Source organism: Megalobrama amblycephala, linkage group LG9, assembly GCF_018812025.1.
Source record: "Megalobrama amblycephala isolate DHTTF-2021 linkage group LG9, ASM1881202v1, whole genome shotgun sequence".
Lineage (NCBI taxonomy): Eukaryota > Metazoa > Chordata > Actinopteri > Cypriniformes > Xenocyprididae > Megalobrama > Megalobrama amblycephala.
The window spans coordinates 18,269,994-18,293,509 of record NC_063052.1 but is presented as its reverse complement, the minus strand read 5'-3'; the positions used below and the strand labels follow the sequence as shown (position 1 = coordinate 18,293,509).

Below are 23,516 nucleotides of genomic sequence, written 5' to 3'. Positions count from 1 at the left end.
CCTCATCGCTAGATGCCGCTAAAATTTACACACTGCACCTTTAAAGATTATATGGGCAAATGAACTCATTAAACACTCTCATGTAATTTTTCTGTTTCATTCATACTGGAAGAAAGAGGGCGCCCTCGCGCAGAAAGTCCACAAGTGAGATTCATAGAAGTATTAAACTTAGGACGTTCCAGAAAATCCCTTATATGGACATCAGATGTTGCTACAGCTAAACGAATAAATTGCAGATAGAGACATTTTGACTGATGAAACCTGAAGACAATAAACACATAACTGCGAGGATATATCTGTGTCTGTATTCTTCACTCCTGCTTGGATCTCTTTGCGAGAGATGGGAGCCAAGCATCTGCATCTCATGGTTCTGGCCCGCATCTGCTGATCGTGTGGATTGCAGGTGGAGTTGATGGAGGAATTCCTCTTTCTTGAGCTTCTACCACTAGCTCCGTGGCTCTCATGCCTGATCCAGAAGCCTGCTCTGCGGCCTCTTCCGGCTTGTCTGAGTGCATGCTGTTCCTTAGAACTAGACATGGAGGGAGCTGAGGCGGATACTGCTAGTGAGTCCGCCTCCTCCTCTGTTAGCCCTGCCTACGATGAGTTACTGGAGCTTGGTCTAACTGGTCTAGCCTTAATCAGGAAGTCAACCATGGACATTTAGACGAGCGATTCCTGTTGGCTCATAAATGGTGTCAAGGTTGCGGAGAACTCCATATTCTGCTTGAGTATGTAGTTATTGCCGCACATTCAAATTATTTGAATGTGGAGGGTCTGTGTGAGCAGGGATATGTGAGGATGCCTCCGGTAGAAGAGACGCTCACCTGCTATCTATCCACTGGGTTGGCATTCTCATTGAAGGCTCCCGTCTTGCCTTCTAAGCTGTGTTAAATCTGCATGTGATGTCAGTTTTTTAGGCCTACCAAACAGACCTTTAAAAGACTTGGACCAGGGCAAAGGATTGAGGCAGCCACAAATCTAGCCCTTGGCACCACTAAGCAGACAGCCCATGCCATCGGCCGCTCTATGGCTGCTGTGGTGGCAATGGAGAGGCAACTGTGGCTGAACTTATCAGGCACTGGGGAGAAGGATAAGAATTTTCTCCTTGATGCTCTGGTCTTGCCCTCTGGACTCTTCGGAACTGCAGTTGAGACAGTGGTGGAGAAGTTTAGAGAGGTAAGAATGCAGTCCGCTGCATTCAGTAAATGTATTCCTTGCCAGGTCCAGGATCCAGCCCCTCTGACCCTTCACTGAGGGAAAATTCCTGATGGAGGGTCAGAAGAAGAGTTTGGAGTAGGGGGCAGAGGCGTTACGCTAGGAGGAAGCTGAAACCCATCCTGACGGCCATGATTTTGACTAAGAGGCAGAAGTCGGGTGATTGAAGCTAGGTGACTGTGCTTAGGCTCTCATCCCCTCCTCCTCACTGCCACTCAAAGCAGTTAGTGGCTGTGTTTAAATGCAACCAAATAATTTATTAGTAATCAGATTTACGTCTCAATCGAACTGAAAAGCCTCCATGTAAACACCTTAATCAATCTGATTGAGCTCGATCAAAATGAAATTTCAATCGGATTGAAAGGGGTGGTGTAGACCTTTTCTAATCCAATAGAAAGGACACTTGATCGCATTGAAAACCAAAACTAGAAAGTACTGTGCATGTGCAATGACGTAGAAATGGCGTAATGATGTATGAATCGTTGAACAAGCTGTTGTTGTTGTGATGAAGTGTCATAAATGACTGCCATGTTATACCAAAGTTCTCCTACCACTCATCATCTGTGAATTGCAGCAAGAGCGTTGACCCACCTGTGTTCACTTCACACTCTCATCCTCACAGACGGCTTGTTTTGGGTGTAGGAATTGCGTTTTTACTGTTTGATAAATATAACAGCACAGAACAACGGGTCATGTTCTCGTCGTATCCCAATTAGGACCCGAAATAGGTAAATATTAAGTCTGCTCTTTAAAACAAAGAAGCAATGTAGAAGAATAGTATGTGCAAACAGTGGGAAACTCTGTATATTCGTGCAGTGTGCACGTCAATAAAATCAATTCCGATTTGAAGCTTGTTACATATAAACACACACATAAACCCAATCACTTTATTTAGCGTTCATGTAAACACTACATTTGGATTCATCAATCAGAATGAATTCATTATGACTAAAACAAAAAGTGTCCATGTAAAAGTAGCCAGTGATGGCCGCAGTGAAAAGTACTCTCTTACTGGAGTAGCATGCCCTTATGCGAAGTGATGCTTGAGGGTAAGTTTTCGATGGGGAAATGGCTAGTTGCGGTACAATATTGCAACCCATTTTTATGTTAATTGCCCTCGCTCCAGTATTTCTGGAGGTGACATTGCTAAAACAATGTTAACACACCCCCTGTGAGGTTGGGTGATGTTAGGGAAAGTGCAGTGCAAACATATTCTGATCTATGTTAGCACACTTCCTAAAATCATTCAGCGTATGTTCATTTTGTTATTTCCAACCCCTTCAGCTTTTAAGCTGCTTGGTGACCTGTGACTTCAGTATGCTTCCTCGCACTAAGAGAACCAATATATGGGTGTAGATCTTGGTGGCTGAGAGCTTAAGTGGACTAAGTCGCAAGTAGCGGGTCCATTCTCTCATCTGTCGCCCACCACGATTTATCAAATTGGGTTTTAAAGCATGGCTCTGAATGGGTTGGTTCTAGTATACTCTTTTTTCACAGTAGAGCTTGGAAGATGAGAGTTGAGATGGACTAAGTTGCAGAAAGTGGCCCACTCCCTCATCTGTCACCCTCCTCAATTCATTACATTGGCATTGGGGATTAAAGCAGGGATATGCTTCCTTGTGAACATCCTACGCATGTAAAGCTTGGCAGGTGAGAGCTGGCAAGCTCAATTATCAGATTGCGGTGTAAAGCAGGGCTTATGCTCCTTGATGAACATATTTACTGGTATAGAGCTGCCCTGGACTAAGCCGCAGGAAGCAGCCCATTCTCTTATCTATTGCTCTCCCCATTCCATTAAATTTTAACTTCCTGTGTCTTAGTCCATCTCATCTCTCATCTTCCAAGTTCTACTGTGTTCTACTTTTGTCAAAATGTAATATTGAATGTATTGACAAGCATTTATGGTAAACTAAAATATACTTTAATTTCTGTTGAATCTTGCACACCATGTCTTTAAATAATACATTTGTAATGATGAATTTGCACATTTTGATGAATTAGTACATTTAAAATATATTAACTTTAACTGCAATATCAAATTACATAGTACTTCACTTTATATGTGCTTTAGTATGCTAGTCAACACATCAAAAAGGTGTACTTTAGATCATGACAAAATATTATTAAAACATGATTTAAAATGAACTTTGAAATAACATTTTTATTTTGATATTATTCAAAATTGCACTTTATAAAAGTGTGAAACAGTCATGAAAGTGGACTCTTTAAAGGGTTATTTCACCCAAAATGAAAATTACTCACCCTCATGTCGTTCCATAGCCATAAGACTTTCGTTCTTCTTCAGAAGACAAATTAAGATATTTTTGATGACAGAATGCTGTCAGATTTCCTTCCATTGACTACCTTTGCAACTTCCACTTTGATTGCTTGTTATGATGAACAGATTTAATTTACGCAGAACGTTTGAGTTTCCAGAAGAGGTTTGTTCTCGTGCATGTAGCAGGTTTGGTTGAGCTTCTGCTTATGTTCGCTGATCAATGCGAGTAAAGGCCTAAATTAAATATGTTCATCATAACAAGCGATCGATTCTCTTCAGAAAATTTGGACTAAACCACTTGATTCATATGGATTAGTTTCCGGTCTCTTTATGAAGTTTTTGAAGCATCAAAGTGGAACTTGCAAAGGCAGTCAATGGAAGGAAATCTGACAGCATTCTGTCATCTAAAATATATAATTAATTTGCATTCCGAAGAAGAACAAAAGTCTTACGGGTATGGAACGACATGAGGGTGAGTAATCAATGACATACTTTTCATTTTGGGGTGAACTAACCCTTTAAGTTCACTTAAGTGCCTTTTATTTAATTAATATTATATCATTTGCAAGTACAGTTTTTTAAATATACTTTTAAGATTTGAAGTACACTACAAGCACATTCAGTACAATTAAGTACACTTCTTTTTCACAAAGGTTAAAATACTGTAAGCAATAGGCCTATTGAAAACTGTGGAGTGAGGACTGGTGGGGCAACACTCTCTTGCTGCAATTCACAAACGATGAGTGGTAGGAGAACTTTGGAATAACATGACAGTCATTTATGACACTTCATTCACAACAACAACAACAGCTCATTCTACACGTCATACACCATTATTTTATGAAATTGTTGTCTATGTAATACATAGACTTGCATTGTATCCAAGTTTTCTGTCAACAATTTTTATTATGATGAAAAGTAGCCTTTGTGGTGAAATCTTATGGCATGCTAATACTCTTTAGTAGGTGGTAAACTGTAGTTCTCATGTTGTCTAAGCATGGAGCTTTTTGTACCTGTGTATTAAAGGTTTCTCTGTAATCCCCACTTCACATTTAAAAGTGTTTAGCAGTATATTCCATATAACAAAAGCATAGAGTGACGGGTAGCTGTTAAGCTCCAAAAAGGATAGAAAAAGTGGCATATAAGGATCATAATAATAGTCTATGTTTTGTGTACTATATTCAAAGTCCACTAAAGTCATACAATAGCTTTGTGTTGTGAGCAGAGTTTAGGTTGAGATATTTTTCTCTATAAATCTATCACTTGGTGTGTCATTCATATCATGCTCTTGTTGATCAAGTCATGTTCTTCATTATGTTCTGGAAATGGAATTCAGGGGAACAAGAAAGGCCGCAGAGAAAAGCAGCATCGTGATAATGACACACAAGCCACCTGTCTTCAACTTAATGGGAGTTTGGTTTCATTTTTGGCATCATTAAATATTGAACCTTACTAGTGAGTGATAAGAGCAAGAGAAAGTATTTATAGAGAGCTAGCTCATATTTTCACTCTCTCTTCTGACTTCAATTTTTTCATTCTGCTGAGGTGGAGAGAATGATCAATGTTGGAAATTTGGGAAATTTTAAAATAAACATACATTTTTCTATGTTATGGTGTAGAAATTAGTAGGAAAATATATTTTTAAAAATCCTTTTTCAGTAAATTATTAACGACAGGAAAAGTCATGTGACCTTTGAATGTCGTCGTGGACAATGTGCAGCCTTGAAGTCAATGATTCTTAGTATAAAACTAAATGAAAATGTCTTTGTCTTTGAAATCAAAAGTTCAATGTTCAAAAAATAAAATGTCTTTCGAATTTCAATAGATTTGTGCTGTCTGCAGCCAGTAATTCAGTGCACAAAAATTTTTGTACTCTTTGCAAACGAACCATTTAGTTTGTGTCATGTTTTCTTTTACCTTTAGTAATTTTGTTCATGGTTCTTTAGTTTTTTAAATGAGTACATGAGTACATTTTACTAAATGACAGATAAATTAGCTTGGACTAAAAAAAGTTTACAAAATATACTTTTATGTCTGGCTGTATATGTATTGCTGATACATTTTCTCTTTCTCTCTTTTTTATCTTTCGCATCTTGGACTGGATTATCCTTCATTGGCTGCTGATTTTGTTGGAAATGACTCGCTGTGATTTGTGGTGAGTTCGACATATTACTTCCTTTCTTTATATTGAGATTTGCAAAGCTCAGCTGAACAAAGACTGGCTATTCATTGTTGCAGGTCACATCATGGTTCCCTCAATGAACTCCACATTTGCCTAAAGGGATAGTTCATCCAAAAATGAAAATTCTGTCATTAATTACTCACCCTCATGTCGTTCCAAACCTGTAAGACTTTCTTTAATCTTCAGAACACAAATGAAGATCTTTTTGATAAAATCTGAGAGCCTTCTGTCCCTCCATAGACAACTACACGTCTACCACTTTGACGCTTCAAAACTTTTTAAAGAGATCATAAAACTAATGCATATGAATTGAGTGGTTTAGTCCAAATTTTCTAAAGAGACACGATCGCTTTATTTAATGAAAAGACTGAATTTAGGCTTTTATTCACATATAAACATTCATCAACTCAAACACGTTCTGGTAAATGGAAGCTGACGCTTGCGAAGACCAGTTAAGTTAATTCTTGTGTGTTAAGCAGCACATTTGAGTGTTTGAGCTTCCTGAAGAGATTTGTTCTCGCACTACATTCAGGTTTGGTTGAGCTTCTGTGTACAGGTGCATCTCAATAAATTAGAATGTTGTGGAAAAGTTAATTTATTTCAGTAATTCAACTCAAATTGTGGAACTTGTGTATTAAATAAATTCTATGCACACAGACTGAAGTACTTTAAGTCTTTGGTTCTTTTAATTGTGATGATTTTGGCTCACATTTAACAAAAACCCACCAAGTCGCTATCTCAATAAATTAGAATACTTCATAAGATCAATAAAAAAAGGATATTTTAAACAGAAATGTCAGGCTTCTGAAAAGTATGTTCATTTCTATGCACACAATACTTGGTTAGGCCTCCTTTTGCATGAATTACTGCATCAATGTGGCGTGGCATGGAGGCAATCAGCCTGTGGCACTGCTCAGGTGTAATGGAAGCCCAGGTTGCTTTGATAGCGGCCTTCAGGTCATCTGCATTGTTGGGTCTGGTGTCTCTCATCTTCCTCTTGACAATACCCCATAGATTCTCTATGGGGTTCACTGAACCAGCTTTTGGTACCTTCGGCAGTGTGGGTAGGTGCCAAATGCTGCTGGAAAATGAAATCAGCATCTCCATAAAGTCAGCAGAAGAAAGAATGAAGTGCTCTAAAATTTCCTGGTAGATGGCTGCGTTGACTGTGGACTTCAGAAAACGCAGTGGACCAACACCAGCAGATGACATGGCAGCCCAAATCATCACTGATCACAATCAAACTTCACACTGGACTTCAAGCAACATGGTTTCTGTGCCTCTCCACTCTTCTTCCAGACACTGGGACCTTGATTTCCAAATGAAATACAAAATTTACTTTCATCTGAAAAGAGGACTTTGGACCACTGAGCAACAGTCCAGTTCTTTTTCTCCTTAGCCCAGGTAAGATGCTTCTGACATTGTCTTCGGTTCAGAAGTGGCTTGGTAAGTGGAATGTGACAGTTGTGGCCCATTTCCTGAAGACGTCTGTGTGTGGTGGCTCTTGATGCACTGACTCCAGCTTCAGTCCACTCCTTTTGAAGCTCTCCCAAGTTCTTAAATCAGCTTCACCTGACAATATACTCAAGCCTGCGGCCATTCCTTTCATTTGTACACCTTTTCCTACCACACTTTTTCCTTCCAGTCAACTTTCCATGAATATGTTTTGGCACAGCACTCTGCAAACAGCCAGCTCTTTCAGCAATGACCCTCTGTGGCTTACCCTCATTGTAGAGGCTCTTGATGATCGTCTTCTGGACAACTGCCAAGTCAGCAGACTTCCCCATTACTGCTGTTGGGATTACTGACCTAAACCCAGTATTTATACCCTGAGAATGGTAATTTAATAAAACTTGAAATTAAATATTCTAATAATTTGAGATACTGATTTTTTGATTTTAATGAGCAGCAAGCTGTAATCATCAAAATGAGAATAAAAAAGTCTGGAAATATTTTACTTTATGTCTAATAAATCTAGAATATATTTAAGTTTTACTTTTTGAATTAAATTACAGAAAAAAAAACGTTTTCATGATATTCTAATTTATTGAGATGCACCTGTATGTTCGCTGATCAGTGTTAATATGTGAATAAAAGCCTAAATGCAATTTGTTCATCATATAAAGTGATCAAGTGATCAGAAAATTTGGACTAAGCCACTTAATTTATATGGATTAGTTTTACGATCTCTTTATGGAGTAGTCTTGTACAGTAGCTGTCTATGGAGGGACAGAAAGCTCTCAGATTTCTTTAAAAAGATCTTCATTTGATGTTCAGAAGATGAACAAAAGTCTTACGGGTTTTGAACAACATGAGGGTGAGTAATTAATTATAGAATTTTTATTTTTGGGCAAACTATCACTTTAATGCAGTGTGGTATCCGTCATCCCTGTGCTAAATACTGACTGTGTAAACAAGACCAAGAAATCAAAAATGTATGCTCTCTTATGCATTGATTTCATAATACTTGTTTTTTAAGAGTTACATTTGGTTAAAGTGAGGAAATTGCTTTTAAATTGCTTTTACGGGGATTCAGGAAGTACCAATATCAGACAGATGACACTGTACTGAGAATTAGATCAGTCTCATCTGTGCTGTCAGTGATGAGGCCTGAAACACAAAACCTTAGGCTGAATAGGTTATCACCACAGCCCTATAAAAGCTTTTCACACTGTTCAGACTGACAGATGGTGGGAACTGGGAACAACTGATCGATAAAAAGTGTGCAAGGAGTGCACACTGCTTATAAGAAAAAGGTTTTGCAATTTCAGAAATGCCTATTAAATTATTATTTTTTTAATTAAAATAAGGCATTAAAGATTAAATTACATTCCTTTTTTGAATTTATGTTTTCCATGACTTTAACAGGACCAAGGGACGAGGGTTTGATGATTGAGTCATCTGTAAATACTGTATGTGTCTGTTTCATGGCTAAACACGCAGCCAAAGTAATTACATACAAGAGATTCAATGTGTCAACATTTAACTACCTTTGCAATGATCTTTTAGCATTTACTGTATACATTTTCTTCAAAGCATTACTACACACTAAGCTTTATTTTACAGGTGCATGCATATTGCGGGTCATTAGGAAGCTATATGAATGTTTGGGTCAATGCCATTCATTTTATGTTATATATGTTAATTGCTCATTGACTGTATAATTCGTGTAGAATTTCTGTCTTTGAAAAACTGGAAATAGTGCAAATAGAGGGTGAAAATAGTTTTAATATAGCAACAAGAAAAAGGTTTTCCTTGATATATCAAACACACTCCTTTATTAATTATTTTCTACATTTTCTAAAGAATGCATCTTTTTATTAGGATTTTTTTTATGTTTCTTGAATAAACAGTTCTTTATTTACCTTTGCTTTGTAAACAAACAATTATGTCCAAAATGTGTGCTGTTCTTCATTCAAGATTGAGGTGGGTGGAGTTAGGTTTGACTGACAGTTTGAGGAGCCAATGGACATACAAGATTCAGTCACAGCTCTTTTTAATACTTTTCATTTGTTAAATATTTGAAAAACCCACAGACAGACTTAATGGATGACCAGCCAATGATTTATGAAGAAAAAATAAAATGTCAAAATATGGAGATACAAATTTTCAAAAATTTCGACAGTGAAAATATTTTAATTTTTATTAATTTACTAAGTAATTTTCTTACAGAGTTTTAGTATTAGAGTGAAATAATAATAATAATAATAATATATAAAAATATATATTGTTTCTCCTTATTGTAATTGGCCCCTCTGGACATGCCAGCATAGGCACGTGCCTAGAGATTCAAAAAATGACATTAAAGGGTTAGTTCATTGAAAAATGAATGTCATTTATTACTCACCCTCATGCCGTTTCAAACACGCAAGACCTTTGTTCATCTTCGGAACACAAATTAACGCAGTTGGTGCAGTGAATGCAGTGCAGAGCTTCCGTTTTTACATCTGGACACAGGCTCAGTATTGGCTGACGCTGTTCACGTGAGCACCACAACGCATAAGTGTGATGCTGAAACAGGAGCCAGAGTTGGCGACAAACAGGGAAGATGGAAAAAATGTTGAATAAATTTGTTATTTTTGTTTTTGTTACAAATTTGTTCGTTTTCGCGCACAGAGTATTCTCGATGCTTCGTAACATTAATCATTGAACCACTGTAGTCACATTGACTATTTTAGCAATGTCTTTACTACTTCTCTGGACCTTGAATGTGGTCATTTCGTTGCTTTCTATGGGAGATAAAAAACCTCTCGAATTTCAAAAAAATATTTTGATTTGTGTTACGAAGATGAACAAATGACTTACGGGTTTGGAACGACATGAGGGTGAGTAATTAATGACAGAAATTTCATTTTTGGGTGAACTAACCCTTTAAAGTATTAGCTCCCATGCAGTTTTACATATTACTGTCAGCAGATGGCAGCAGAGAGTCAGATTGGGAAATGGAGGAACAGGTGGTCACTGGCTTGAGCTCTGGATTAACAACATGCAAAAAAAAAAAAAAAAAAAGGAAAATTCCTCATCCCAGCAGGACACAGTAAAACTCAAAAACACCCAGAGGAAGAGTGAGAGCATTTATTGTGGATGTTTTCATCACATCAGCCTTTTTTTGTTTTCCAAAAACAAATTATTATTATTTAAAAAAAAAAAAAGTTATATATTTAATATTTATTTTATTTTAGATTTAAATTTTGTATGATGCCCAACTGTTAAGATTTATATTTTATAGTTATTGCCTTACAACTATGACTAGCTCTATCTTACCTCTGAGCAATGAGCTCCTCTAGAACGTTTGGAAAAGTTATTTTTTAAGAACCAACTGACAAGAGAAATTACAGCAGATACAGTTCATAATGCATTGCATCACATATTTCAGAGATAATAATACTTATAATATTATTAATAAAGACCACATTTATAATTATTATATTTATATGAACAGTTATGATGCTCATTGCACAACATAGGAAACATTGCACAACATTAGAAAACACAGGGACATTGTATATACAGTCAAAACAAAAATTATTCAGACATTTTTGATATTTATTATATATTTTAATAGTGGGTTTAGGACACTATAGTTCATTTATGTAAGTGAGGATAGCAAAATAAAGTAAACTGTGACATATTATACACAAAAATTCTTCATACAGTGGACTACCAGTAAAACTGATAAAAATGTGGAACCAAAAATTATTCAGACACCTGACCATGTTTTGCTTAAGTGTTATCTGACATAATTAAGATTAATTTTTTATATTTTATTACCAATTTCTTTAAACTATAGTGAATAAACTGTATTAATGAATGAAATGTTCAAGGTGTCTGAATACATTTTGGTTTGACTGTATCTGCAATAATGCCATCAATGCTTTTGTTGTGCATAATACTGATAATATTTTTCTTCTTTTCTTCCTACTTTCTTTACTTTCATGTTATTAATGATAATTATTACAAAATGTTAACTTCATTACTATATGTAAATGTAATGGTATGAATAAAGACCAGACATCCCTGTTATGGGTTCTGGGTGTAATGGGTTGTGTTTGAAACACAGCCAGTGTGTTGACAATTTTTGGCTGCACTAACGATCCCCAAAATCTCTTGGCCATATTGGTGTGAGCATGTCTGACATGACATCATTCATTCTCTAGTAGGAGGTCTCCTATGGCCTGTCAGGTTAGAGATATTTGACTAATGCTGTGGTGGTTGACAGAGCAGTAATTAGGGGTTTCGTGCCCAGCTGGTGCCCACTATCACAGATGTTAATGGAGAAGGTCTGGGGGTGGGGAGGAGATGCAGAAGGCTCTGGAGGGACGGGACAGGGTGGGGTGGGGTGTGAGTGTCTCCTTTCTGTTGCACCCATCTCTGGGGACTTTGACTGTCTGGTTGGTGCTGTCACTTTGTTTTAGCAGATGTATTGCAAAGCACCTGCCCTTTACATTATCCAAGGGAAGGGCCAGTGCTATAGGTCCCTCTTAGGTTTTAACAAAACAATAATACATATTTGTGACATTTTTTTTTCTTGGCTAAATGCTTACAAAACAAATAAGGGTGCACATGCACTTTTTGTTTGTGCAGTTGCTAGGGCGGCACCTTTATGCATTATTTACTAGCAGTGATGGATGATGGTGTATTTTGAGGGCAGAGGGAACACACCCAACCCTCCAGTCATGATTATTGTGTGGTTAGACAAAATGCTGAGATTTACAATCCTATGAAGACATTACATGCTCATTAATAGCAGGGGAAACCTTATATAGCTGAACCTGAACTACACCAGATAGCTTTTATCTGAGATTTGTGGCAAATAATTGCTAGGTATGGACTTATTGTGTTCATGATGTATTGCAAAATAATTTTGCTGGAATACAATTAAGGTTAGGGACAGGTTTCGTGGTATGGCTAGGGTTAAGGTGTAAGGGAAGGGTTAACAGTGTAATTATAGATTATTATAGAGAAATTAATAACTGTAATTACATGTAGGTATTTTTTTCCTCTAAATTAAATGTTTATTGGTTTTCTAAAAGGAAATAATACAATATAACACATCAAAATTCTATATATTTAAAAAAAACAGTTACATGTTAAACTGCAGCTTTTATAGGAGAGAGGATAGAAACATACATAACCACTAGTTTGCATACATGACAACACACTGAAAAAAAGTGTGTTGAATTTACATGATTTAATAGTGTACATTGGTCCTACAAGAATTAATTAAGTTACACAAATATAATTTGTTAATGTAACTTCAATATGATGAAATTAAATAATTTTTAAGTGACCCAATCAGATAGTCTCAAAGTTAATTTTGTGAGGTTCATTGATTCATTCATCCAAAACATCCATTTATCCATCCATCCATCCATCTGTCATGTTCTTTCATTCAATTCAACTTCATATATGGGTTATGTGATTGAATCATTAGACAGCAATAAATTTGAAATTACTACATTTTCCAAGTTACGTCTGCCTGACTGAATTCTTTCAGATGGAAGTATACTGTAAATCTCTTGAAACCACTGGTGAATTGATGGTGGTTTGTCTTTAATCCAATGAAGTAAAATACAATTTTGTATAAATATAAAGCAACTTCTGTGCAAGTGTCAAGTAATTGCATACCAGACCTAGAGGATGAAGAAGAACCATGGGTCTTTACACATAGTATAGCCAAATAATTGGGCCTTGCTCCAGAATCGTGAGACTAACGAACATAATGAATATGGCGGTGTGTAACATTACTCTTACACTTTGGGCAAATTGATGGCTTTTGCAGATTAATTTAGTATGTAAGGGGTGCAATGCAAGCGATGAACAATTTTATACTGTGTTTCTCTTGTGTTATTGCAAATAAATATACCCATATGTACCCAAGACCTTCTCCCACTCTTTGTTCTCAGGGATGTTACCAAAATATTTCTTCCAGACATTTCTTCTCAGGCCTACTTAAAATAATTTTACTTAGTGCCCCAGTAACCGGAGAATAAGGCAAGGTTAATAAAATAAATCAATATGCGTAGTTGACTGCATGTCCTGACACCAGTTTAGAAGGATTCTAAAATAGAAATGAATATTAGGGAGGGCAAGAACACCATCATGATTGGTAATTACAGTTTGGAGATTTTCAGCCTTGGTTTCTTTTTATGCCAGATAAACCTTGAGAAATGTTTTTCCAGATCACAATTCATATTCCTGCCAATGTAAAGCATTCCTTATCTTATTTATTTATTTATTTATTTCCTCAGAGGTGTCGTTAAGATGTAGTAGCCTAATTAAGTTTGCAGGGGCATGAATTCCCAAATAACAGAACCCCTCAACTGACCACCTAAATGGGAAACTGGGCAAGGCATTAATATTGCCAAATTCACCAAGGGGCAATGCTTCAGACTTGTTGAAATTAATTTTATAGCCTGAGAAGGATCAGAAATGTCTATTATTGTGATAACAGCTGGCACCGACTTCTCAGGTTCTGTCAAGAAATAGTTTTTGTTTTGGTTTTTTAAATATAAATTCAATGTAAAAACATGCATATACAAAATAAGTGCAGTGAATCAAATTATTTATTCAATTTTAGTACTATATAGAAGTTAACGTGTATAAAGTGAGACCAAAAATACGTTTTTTTTTTTTTTTTTTTTTTTTTTTTCCCCCACTGGTAGAACAAGTTGCTTGCACTATCACAAAAACAGAAGAACGTATTATGTAAATTTCTGAGATTAATGAATCCAGTTGAGTCGAACACTTTTTTTCACCTGAAATTTGCGGCACATATTTTATTTGGAAGATAGACTGTAATGAGCTAAAAACTGATAAAATGTTGTTCATTTTTCAGTCAGTCATGCCTATTCTGGAAACAAAGTAGCAGCTGAAATGAAACAGTTACAAAACGAATCCAATTGATCCCGTTTCAGAGTCTCCTTGGTTACGATGCTGCTGCTGCAGCCTTAGCGCCAGGGACCGAAGCTCAGTGATCTCGCATCTGATTGGCTCATTTCTACCTCTGCTCGTCTCCCATTTGTCGCTTTTACAAATACGCTTGGCTCATTGCATAGATAGCTCCCCCTTTTTACTAGAATCTAAACACCGTTTTAAAAAAGGTTGGATAATTTGTACATGGGTTTGTTTGTGTGAAATCTGTGGAAAAGCGGTTTCAGGCTGTTTTGTAGTGGATTAATTCTACCCGTTGATGAATTAAAGGGAAAGGTAAGAGGGAAATCTTTCTGCTGGATTATGTATTGTGTGATGCTCGCGAGGACGGGAATCTGTTGACATTTTTTTTCACATTCGGCGCCATTTTCAGACATTCCATTCACGCGCACCTGCTCACGCACTATGATACTCAATATCAAAGCATTTTGATCGACAGCTGTCAAAAAACTACAAACGCTTTAAAGTTATAGTCGTTTGTTGAGCGCTCTGATTTATTGTATTGTTTCGGTGCACTGCTGGTTGGCTCTCTGTATCCCACATATGTTGTATAGTTTAAGACACTCATGGCAAATGTTTTCATTTTATGTGCTTTGATTTAGTATACAACAACTTGCGTCTCGAAGAGGGTTCATTTCTGTGTAGTTTATGTTCGTTCGGTCGTGTCGTGTCGTGGGAAATTGTCCCGTGAGGCTGTATCAGAATAAAGCGCATGTGTACTTCATGCAGGTATATTTACTGTAAACAATGCTTGCTTTGTCATTGTTTAATACTAAAGCTTGTTGTGCACAATGCGGTTGATAGGGGTAACGTTAGGATAAATAAATCATATATCCTCAAATTAAAAGGCGCTCAAGTTAGCTTTCTTTCTTTCTTCACTGTAAAATGATTTGTCAGGTAATTTAAACGTGTTTTATTGATTGAGTCAGCAATATTATTCAATATGACAGAATAACCCTGGCTGCATTACACCAACAAAATTCATGTTTCAGATCAGTTTTTGCACAGTTTTGCTTTAAACAGTGCAAAAAGGAAATATGAGCTACCTGTCCTTTTGCATTATCAGTCTGTGGGAGAACTGCAAAGCTGGTATTATGATATTTAGAGGCCCTGTGACACTGGATGTGGCATAAAGACTAACAGTCTTGAAGTCAACAAATCTCATGCTGTGAGTTTTTGGAGACTCTGCATTGCATTTCTAACCCAGAGGCCATGTTATTGTAATAGCTACCTTCACTTTATTGTTTCTGAGGCTTTGGCTTCAGCCTCTGCCCATTCAGAAATGTTATGCAATCAAACCTCATTTATAAATTGATGTGCTGTAAGCCTTCCCATGTATTTGTATGAAAAAAATGACAGAGATGTGTAATAAAAAGCGCCTTTTCCTTTTGATTGAACAATGTTCTCTCTGATGTGATTTTCTGAACGCACATGTTCTTTGCATGGTCTTTGTTATTGTTCTGCCATGCAGCAAAAGCACTCAGGAATATCTGTGTCTATAGCACAAGTGAATGTGAAGTAGACACTCTTAGTCACTGCAATGGACTACAGTTCCTTGAGGTCTTTCCTGACATTTGTGTGTTCTTGATGGCCCAGCAACTTCTGCACATTATGCAGTTCAGTTCAGATGGAAGTTTAACACAACACTAGGGTGTGTGTGTTTGTAGACGCTGCTGGTTATGCTGAATTAGACATTCTTAGCAGAATTACAGTATAAGTTCTTGTGTGTGTTCATGAGCCTATGCACACCTGTAGTGTTAATAGTTGAAATATTATTGTTTGGGGCCCAACTTAGCTCACAATGCTTTTGAGAAAAGCAGCTCTGCTAAGTTGCAAACAACATTTTATTTTCCTAAATCAAGTTACACAATATATTTTGAGTAATTTAAAAAAAAAAAAAAGTTCTTCTTTTTCCTATCTTTCTGCTCCTCCATTGTGTCTTTCTGCTTCAATATGTCTGTTTTATTCTCACTGTCTCGAGCGACCGCCCCCATCCGTTTTGTGTCCATGGAGATCAGGTGCACTGTGGCGGCCTGTGCGACCATGTGGTCATTGATTGGTTTGATTGTTCTGAGTTCATCCTCCTGAGCCCCAGTGTGTGTGCACATTTAGGGCCTCCTCTACAGCCACTTGCCCTTCAGTGGTCCCAAGAGGAACCTCTCAATCTTGTTAATTTGGTCACATTTGGTCTGTCTATAGCAGTTTGGATGAAAATTAGCCTCTTAATTTGGTTTATCAAATCTTTGTCTTACTTCAATCTTGTGTGTATTTAAATCTAGAGGGTCTTTAAAGGTAAAGTGTGTAATTTTGGCACCATTAATGGCACAAAATGGGATTACAAAAACAACTAGTTTTTTACTCTTAAGTAAATGTGAGTTGTGCTTACAAAATTCAGAAGGTTAGGTTGTTCTTGATGGTTGCGAGGGTGTTGCTAGGTTGTTGTTAAAATGTACTGCGTGGTTGCTGGTTACATAGGTTTACATACATGCAAGTATAATAAGGCTGCAGCGTTTTTTTGTGTGTAGAGCTACAGTCTTCATGTCCAAGTATTTAACTTTTCTTAATGTAAGAGCGGGTGTAGCTGTTGTAACTTGATTGTGAGGCTTTCCGGTCTCATCTGCTTCCATTTATTTTAGATGTACAAAAACTGTCTTGTTATGTGGCTTGATATTTCAAACTTTTAGTTCTTATCTTATTATTTTAATTTATTTTTGTCAACAAACTGGTTTGTAGCACAAATTATTTGACCATTTATTTTGTTATTCTTCCCATTATTTGCCTAAAGCAGCAAATGAATTGGATGTTAGCTTACTTCCACGTTGCAACATGATGTAAACACATAACACAAGTGTAATCAAACATTTGGAATATCATATTTTCATATAAATATACAAAACATTTCCAAAACATACAAAAATGGCCAAAAATATACTACTAAAATAGATTCTCTATTTCCTTTTTTTAATATATTTATTAAAAATAATAACATATTTTTAAAATATATTTACATTGTCTAAAATATATTTTGCATAATGTATTTTTTGGTTGGAAATGTATTTTTTTGTCCATTGATATATATTTTGTAATATATTTTGCCATTTATTTCCCTATGCATCACTGTTTTACAACATATATTATTAGCATATATTTAAAATATATTTTGGCCAGAAAAATAAAAAAAATAAAAATACCGTATGGGAAGAAATACAGCTCTTTTTAACGTCAGCTCTTTACGGAGCCCCGGACATGACGTGCAGGAAAAAAATAGTAGGCTGAATCGTGCACACGATTTACTAATTCATTTCCTCGATTTACTAAAACGTGCGCATGTTTTAGTAAAACGTGCGCACGATTTAGTAAATTGATGGAATGAATTAGTAAATTGTGCGCATGTTTTAGTAAATTGAGGGAATGAATTAGTAAATTGTGCACGTTTTAGTAAATCGTGTGCACGTTTTAGTAAATCGTGCGCACGATTTAGTAAATTGAGGGAATGAATTAGTAAATCGTGCCCACGATTTAGTAAATTGAGGGAATGAATTAGTAAATTGTGCGCATGTTTTAGTAAATTGTGCACACGATTTAGTAAACTGAGGGAATGAATTAGTAAATTGTGCGCGTTTTAGTAAATCGTGCGCACGATTTAGTAAATTGAGGGAATGAATTAGTAAATTGTGTGCATGTTTTAGTAAATCGTGTGCACGATTTAGTAAATTGAGGGAATGAATTAGTAAATTGTGCGCCTGAATTAGTAAATCGAGAGAATGAAATAGTAAATCGTGCGCACAATTACATTTTTTTTTTTCTTGAATGGCATGTGCGGGGCTCCGTAGCTCATTCTTTCAGATCAATCAGTTCAAATAATGCCAAGCTACAATCACATTATCTAGGTTTGGTAGTTTGACTTTATTTCATGTGTACTAAAGCATTTTCATGACATTTTAAAAAGACAAATTATATATTTTGTTCGACCTAAACTTTTAAAGTGTATGTAAACGTATTCAGAAAGTCAGCCTAATAGCTTACTTACAGTCTCAGCATATTAAAAGTCAGAAAAAAATACACAGTTAAGCTTTAAATGGGCAAAAAATGATATACCGTCACCATGTTTCTAATTTCTGTGTCTGTAGCACATGTAAATCTGGTTTGCTCAGGCTGGGGTTTTCTGGGTCATTCACAGCTGGCTCCTGTCCTTTGAGCCCAGGGTGAGCAGAAGCTGGGTGTCTAAAGATGGAGACCAACATGACAGTGAGAGCAAGAAGAACTGACAGTGAGATCCAGATGCTTGCTCCCCCTACATTTATACATCTATATAGAGAGAGAGAGAGAGAGAGAGAGAGAGAGAGAGAGAGATTCTCTGTAATCCCGCACAGGACCCCGATTAATTTTAAAGCCGCTTTCCAGTCTTAAGCTCACTTTCTGCATCCAGTTACAAAAGCGTATAGCACTTAGACATTCTACTACACTGTTTACTCTGTCTTCCTATTGTTTACTGTCACCGTAGTCCCAAAGTGCCTCTGTTAGTGTGGCATCAGTGAGCACAGGGGAAGAAGCAATTACTGTATGAGATGATGCACCCAGAGGAAGAAAGTTTTGTTACACATCCCATCAAGAGCCAAAATAGTGTGCATATGTGTCTTAAAGGAATAGTTCCTTTAAAAATGAAAGTTATACTCAGTTGACGACCCTCATCTCAACTTCTAAGAAAGAAATTTCTAAACCTGTATTACTTTTTCTTCAGTGGAACATGAAATCAGATGTTTTGCAGAATGTTTGTGTTGCTCTTTTCCATACAATGAAAGTGGGTGGGGGCTGGAAAGCAAAACTCGTTCACAAAATTCCAAATAATCTGTCACGCAAGTCATAGCTTTGTATGTGTCACACACACTCACATATATATATATATATATATATATATATATATATATATATATATATATATATATATATATATATATATATATATAAACTGCACGTCTGTATTTTTGATTTTGGCCATACAACTGACCTCTGAAGTGAAAGTGGCAGCTTTGTGCCACTGCAGGTGTGAATGTATTTGTGTGTGTGTATGTGTATAAATCGGTGTAATGTCACTGTCAGCATTAGAGTTGTGTACATCTGCTCCTGTGGGCTTCCCACTTCCCGTTTTTATGCCCAATCAGCAGCTTCTGACCCTGCCAGCCAATCACAGAGCAGCATTCCAGTGAGGAGCTGTTATTGCTGGGGATTTAACCTGAGATTTCCAGCACTCATCATATTCGCTCAGTCTCACACTTCCTTAAGGCCTGTTCGCACAAAGGACGATAACTATAATGACAAAGAAAAAGAGTTCTAAAAATCATTCTAAATAAAGAATGGCAGAGTCCACAACGATAACTGAATGGAATCATTTTCAGAACGTTTTTTTTTTTTCCCAGCTGATGAACGATAAAAACATTGACAGCAATGAATAGAATAAACAGAATGAAAGCACGCATTGGTGTGGATGCTAATATAGTTATCGTTATATATTTATAGTTATCGTTCTTGGTGTGAACTGGCCTTTACACCTTTTTTTAGCAATCTTAAAAAATCATGGGTATTTTAATAGTGAATATACATTTTTCTAATCAGCTAGAAATTACTCTTGTTGAGAACAATCCATATAAAATACTTTTTAAAATTCCTGAAAGATGTGGAATGTGGATTATGAAGATTATAATTAACCAGTAATAAATATGTCATAAACACAACATGTTTAAGTTAAGCTTAAAAGCTCTGTCATAGCGTACATTTAGGAACACACAGTTATCTAATGACAACTGAGTGTTGTACAAAGCTGTGGTTTTAATGTTTTTGTGTTAGACATATGTATATGCCTTCTCTTTTTATAGATAAAACTTAAAGCTCATTCCAGGGCTCTAAAGTATTAAAATGCACACTTGTATGTGTACTAAAGATCAGTCTGACAGTGTGCACAGATTTACACACTTACTACAAGCACAACTTTTATATTAAAATACTGGCTCATTCCACAATGGCCACAAGCTTACATTGGAAAGTGCAATTATGCTCTAATTTCAGCCACTGTCTCAGCTAAAGTTTTGAAACAAAACGTGTAACTTAGACCAGGGTGAAAAAAATGAGTACAATATGTGCTTGCAAAGCAAACATGTTTTGCCACTTCATATCCCCAATCTACACATTTTCACTTTTTACAATATGCTATTTTACTGATCTCACCATAAATGTATATATTTTTCATTCAAAAAATTAAGCTGATAATTAAAAATAGTGTGTATATTTTATTAAGCAAATAGTTTTTCAGTGTTGTAGACAATATTGAGAACATTTCACTAATAAAACCAAGAGATACATAACTCATTTTTTAAAGGAAACCTAATCAATTTTGAGTCTTGAATTGAGGATCCGATTAAGCTGATAAAATTAAGGAAAGAAGGCTAGAATCTATTTATTTTAAGAGTAATAGCTCAATTATGTGGTTTTATTTAGAGACACCATTTGGTGGTTGTTGTTAGTTCCCAGCATGCTTTGCATATGGCTGGGAAATGGAGAGTAAATATTGAAATTAAGTGTTGTTTCATGTGTTTTTGAGTGAAGGGAAACAACTTTTAATGTTTAATGTTCTTATATATTTGACATTTGAAGAGTTTATGTTAGGCCTATTTTGAAGTTTCGATGGTTGCCATTGTGCAAAAGACTTATGGTATGGTTGTGGATAACTTTAAGTACTAATACTATGACACATGTTTGTTCAGTGAGCAATAGATATGCTAATGCCAGTGCAGTAACAAGTTTGTTCCTACTAATACCATTAGCATATAGTCTTTTAATTGTACAACATGACTCAACATCAGATAGCTACAAACAGGTCATTTCCGTTCACTTAAAATCACACACTTTTGAGAATCAACTTAAAATAAAAAAGCACATTTCTCTAAAAATATTACATTCATTGTGTCATAGACTAAATAATTTAGGAGATTGTACATGACTTATTCAGGTAGATTCCATTAAATAAATCAAGCAAGCCTTAAAAACTACTCAAAACTATCATGTGTAATGTTGTTACACATGATATTCCAAAATTCAAGTTTGCATTCTAAAGTTCAAGTTTGGTGAACTCTGACCTGTGAATTCATATACCACCGATATATCATGCTGTGACCTCTTAGCAGAATTGAAAGACTATTATTATTTGTTATGTTGAATTTATGTTTTTAAAAAAGGCACCACAGAGTGTGTTGCAGTGTCCAGACAACAATTTGGCGTCTTTAGAAATAAACATTTGATATTTCTCATTAAAAAAATTACTAGGTTTTTCTTTTTTTTTCTTATTTTTAAAAGTATGCAGCTACAATATAACTCCATTACAGATATAAATTCAAAAACACATTTTTTTTTTTGAAAGAAGTCCCTTATGAACAGTAGTTTTGTTGCTGGAAAATTAAGATGACTGTTTTTCTATCCATTTCAACTGATGCTTCCAAGTCTATCACAATTCTCGCAGTTTCAAATTGAGCAGATTTCACATCAATGTTCAGTACATCACAGAAAATCCAATTTTTAAATTTGCAAGGCAAGGTATAGTTGTGTCACTGCACAGAACTTGCCCAATAGGGTAAGTGACAGTTTGGTCAGTTGGCCAGAAGCTCTTACACTCGAGCCGGCCATCAGGCCATACTTATTATTGAACCCTGGCAGAGAGCATCAGTCAGCTGTCTTGAGATGCCCAAACATGTTCTCTGTATAGTACTTTTCTATGAATATGTTCAAATGTTTGTTTTTTGAAAGACCGATCTGTGTTTTCTGGAATTTTTCCACTTGAATCGGCAAAGCTTAATGTTTGTAAATAAAAAGAAGTATAGTCTAGAAGTTTAATGTTGTTCTGTTTTAATTAATTACTTAATTAACCACACATGCTGTACTTGGTGATCACTGAAACAATGCTTTGTCTATTATCAGCATTTGGTCTGAGCATTGATAGGATGATATAAAGGCCAGATTGATTATTCTGCCAATATTTGGCAGTTTTGAGATGATTGCATTGATAGAAAACTTGAACTGTGCTTACTTGGTTGATTAACAGCAATACAATAGTTATTGAATATATATCAAATATCATCCAAAGATTGATGAATATTGAAGTATTTTATTTTAGCTATATAGCCCAACCCTTTACTCTTTCAGAAAAGAGGAGGAGTAGTGTGAAGATAAATGTGTGCAGTTAAACAGTCATGATGTGTCAAATGAAATCTGATCTTTGGTGCTTGTGAGAGTGATGAAGATAAGGATTGTTCCGAGTCAATAAGTGTGTGTATTCCTCTGTAGAGGTTGTCGGTCAGGTCAGAGGCGAAGGGTCTCACATATGTCCACTTTTCATGGTCTCTAAGAGGCCAAAACACCCCACACACCATCTGTCACCACTGCACCATCTGATGTGTGTGTGTGTATGTGTGTGTGTGAAAGATAAGGAAGATGACTGCAGCAACTATACGCAAATGTGTTGTGGTCGATGTCAGTGCTTCCTTCTGCACTGAAACATTTTTGGTGTTGAAACATTTTTCACTTAGAAATTGCTAGCAAATTTAACAAATAATTACAAACGGCAAGTAGCTAATTGAAATAAGGGTCAGTTCACCCAAAAATTAAAATTCTGTTATTTATTACTCACCCTTGTGTCGTTCCACACCTGTAAGACATTTGTTCATCTTCAGAACACAAACTAAGATCTTTTTGATGAAGTCTGAGAGGTTTCTGTCTCTCCAGAGATCCAATGCAACTACACCTCCAAGGTCCAGAAAGGTAGGAAAAAACATCATTAAAGTACTCCATGTGACTCCAGTGGCTTAAACTCGATTTTATGAAGCGACATGAGTGCTTTGTTGGCACAAAAAAAAAAAAAATAAAACAAATAAAACATAATTTACCACTTTATTTACAAAAATATTGATCTGCAACGCAGGTTCACGAGTGCATCACGACCATCACGACACATGCTTTTGGTGTTCACGTGAGAACTGGCATTGTTGAGTGAACATGTTTTAGATAATATTATTTTGTAAATAAAGTGGTCGCTTCATAAAATCGAGTTTAAGCCACTGGAGTCACATGGAGTACTTTAATGATGTCTTTTTCCTACCTTTCTGGACCTTGGAGGTGTAGTTGCATTGGAGCTCTATGGAGAGACAGAAACCTCTCAGACTTCATAAAAAAGATCTTAATTTGTGTTCCGAAGATGAACGAAGGTCTTACAGGTGTGGAACGACACGAGGGTGAGTAATAAATAACAGAATTTTAATTTTTGGGTGAACTAACACTTTAAACATTACATTTTGATGTGGAAAGTCTCATTTTTTTTTTTTTTTTCTTGTAAAACATACACCAATAATCTTTATTTACAACTTT

At 36.0% G+C, this 23,516-nt stretch overlaps 1 protein-coding gene across 12 annotated transcripts in view; it reads left to right on the top strand.

Annotated features, from left to right (window-relative positions):
- epb41a (erythrocyte membrane protein band 4.1a) overlaps positions 1-23,516 on the top strand; it is a 100,889-nt gene that overhangs the window by 12,045 nt on the left and 65,328 nt on the right. For 4 of the 12 annotated variants that reach the window (XM_048201967.1, XM_048201966.1, XM_048201965.1 and 1 more), the window contains exon 1: positions 14,210-14,384. The exons of 2 other annotated variants lie outside the window; for them this stretch is intronic. The gene's annotated coding sequence lies outside the window, so the exon portion shown is untranslated. Of the gene's footprint in view, positions 1-14,205; positions 14,385-23,516 lie in introns of those variants that run through there. 6 more of the 12 variants (XM_048201959.1, XM_048201971.1, XM_048201960.1 and 3 more) reach the window with 3 other exon arrangements.